Here is a 2587-nt window from a genome sequence, read left to right on the forward strand (position 1 = left end):
CTAAATGTTTTCAGAAAACCAGTTTATTTTGTAGATTTAGCGAAAAAGTGCCCTTTTTGTCACTGAATTTATCCAGCATTCATAAATTGCTAAAAAAAAATTGCTAAAAAACAAATCACAATTGGCTTCATTGTTGGATTTCAGGTGAGGTGTGCTTAAGCCAGAGAGCTCTTCCTCAGTGTTTGAGTTTTCCAATATTTGGTGTGTGTGTGTGTGTGTGTGTGTGTGTGTGTGTGTGTATTTAATACACATAGGTGTTGCATTTATATCTGCTGGTTTAAATTGTCATATTTCACTTCTAGCCTTTTAATGTGGCAAATCATGTTTTATTTTTAATTAAGCATTGGTAATAGAGTATCTGGTGATAGCTAGGATATAATTCTGTAACTGAGTTTGTATTTACTGCATATGGATCATTTCTAAATACCTTGATGCTGAATAAAGTTTTTTATCCTTAGGCGCCAAAAAAAAACTGTTCTAAAATTAAGTTTATGTCTACGGCCAACCTGAAAAAGCCCGATCCCATCTGATCTTGGAAGCTAAGCAGGGACGGTCCTGGTTAGTACTTGGATGGGAGACCACATAGGAAGACTGGGTGCTGTAGGCGTTAAAAAAAAATAATAATAATTAAGTTTATTAGAAAAAAGGGCAACTAGAATACTTTAATAGAATAGTTAATAGGATATGAAATGCTATTGAGAAGGCCTAAAGACTGTGCGAGCCAAATATATATGGGTGTGACTTCTAAAACAATTCTATAGATGTTACAAGGCTGATGGCTACTATATCTCGGTCATTGGGAAGAACACTTTGTGTCAGTGTCCAGTAGGCTGTGAAGCTTTAATTGGTTTTTCTTGTTGGATTGTGCAATGAGACGTTAACCTGGGCATCATTGTTAGTAATGCCTTTGGAAGTACTCTGCTCCAGTAACTTTCTGAAGACAGAACATCTTAGGCTGGTGACAGAAGTCTTCATATGCACCTGCCAGTGAATCCTATATTTCATACTGCAGCTGCTTATCCATAGTTAGAAAACAGAATGTTTTGTAGACCCCAAAGACTCAACCAGTGCAAAGCAACTGGTGTAGCAGGGCCTCCCAACAATTTCAACTTCAGTGTTATCAAAGTCATTAATAAGGGTACATGTCAAAGATCTGGGTATTTCTCCAGGATATCCCATGATTTCTGTGTCACTTAAAGGTGACAGCTTCAGAACTGCAGAAGACAGCATTGTGGTTTATCTTTCAGGTTGTATCTTATCTGTTGGATTCTTAGGTCTAATTAAGCCATTCAGGTCTGGTAACCAAATTAAAATTTGGGATTTCTTATGTAAGAGTCAGCATCTTTACATTAATCACAAGAGTGTTGATGGTTATAGAAGGATATTCATTGGTCTGTCTAGGCAATGGAATACCGTGTGGCCATTCCAAAGGATGAGGAAGACCTGCATATACATATGCGGAAAGAACACTAAGGCAAAATGGTATTATTGTTTTCTGCTTCTGTTTAAATAAATATATATATTTGCATATGTATATAAATTCTTCTTAAAGGACTAGAAGAACACCAGTCCTTTAATAGTGCAATGGGAAGAAGAATAAAGGGATGCTTTTTGTTTCAGATACTTCTATATCGTTTAAATTTAGTACAGTGAGAAGGCATTCATACCATTTGTTAACTCTTTGATGGTACAACTGTGATTTTGTTGATCATGTGTCCATTTGCACATGTGCTACTTGCATAAGCGTACACATGCTAAAAGGCATGCTCTGGCCACAGTTAAGCCATGCTTGTCATTATGTCAGCGCCTTTCTGCTAGGGCCTCATTTCCTTGCAGTAGAGGCTATTAGAACCCTGAAACTTCCCCGAGTGGCTAGTCCCTACTATCTTTAGTAGGATGTTGATGGTGCAAGTAGCATGCAGCTTTCCCAAAGTGTCAGCCTAAGGCAGCATCTGTCATCAGTTATTATCTGAAGAAGTTTATCAGGGTTTCTAGATGGAGAAAAACTCTTGACTAGCCACATCTTCTGGAGGGACACACACACAGAGCCATGGAAGAGGGTAGGCTACCCAGGTCAGCACGTTGATTGTCTTTGTCATTGTGGAACCCAAGATAGATAGATCCCCTCGCACCTCAGTTGTGGGAATCAGTGCAAGTGAGCATTTCATGCTCATGGTTGTGAGGTACAGCAGTACATAACTGGTTAGAAGCTGAACCCAAGAAAGAAAAGCACAGAATGGTACTGTCTTTGGTAGGATGTTGATGTGGCATCAAGAGGCAGTTCTGGTAGATCTGCAGACCACTGGCTTGGTCTATATGTATATAACGGACAATACAAGGAACAAACTGGTGGTCAGGATTCCTCAGTCTGGATCCAGCACACCTTTCAGTGTCTGGTTCACAGTCAGAGAGTTAGTCAGCTCTTATACTTTTTTCTTGCTGTGATATAATACAAAAATATATTCGATCTTAGTGTCCAGTTCCTGGCCAAAAAGCTCTTAAAACCCTTGGAATTTCCTAAATGATGAGTGTCTTTTGATATTTAGGATGAGCCCTTTCATCACACCTGAGTTTATGCTTATAAGGC

At 38.8% G+C, this 2587-nt stretch overlaps 1 pseudogene; it reads left to right on the top strand.

Annotated features, from left to right (window-relative positions):
* Positions 1-493: 493 nt before the first annotated feature.
* On the top strand, positions 494-607 carry LOC111735319 (annotated as a pseudogene).
* The last annotated feature ends 1980 nt before the right edge of the window (positions 608-2587 follow it).

Source organism: Pteropus vampyrus, unplaced genomic scaffold, assembly GCF_000151845.1.
Source record: "Pteropus vampyrus isolate Shadow unplaced genomic scaffold, Pvam_2.0 Scaffold23089, whole genome shotgun sequence".
Lineage (NCBI taxonomy): Eukaryota > Metazoa > Chordata > Mammalia > Chiroptera > Pteropodidae > Pteropus > Pteropus vampyrus.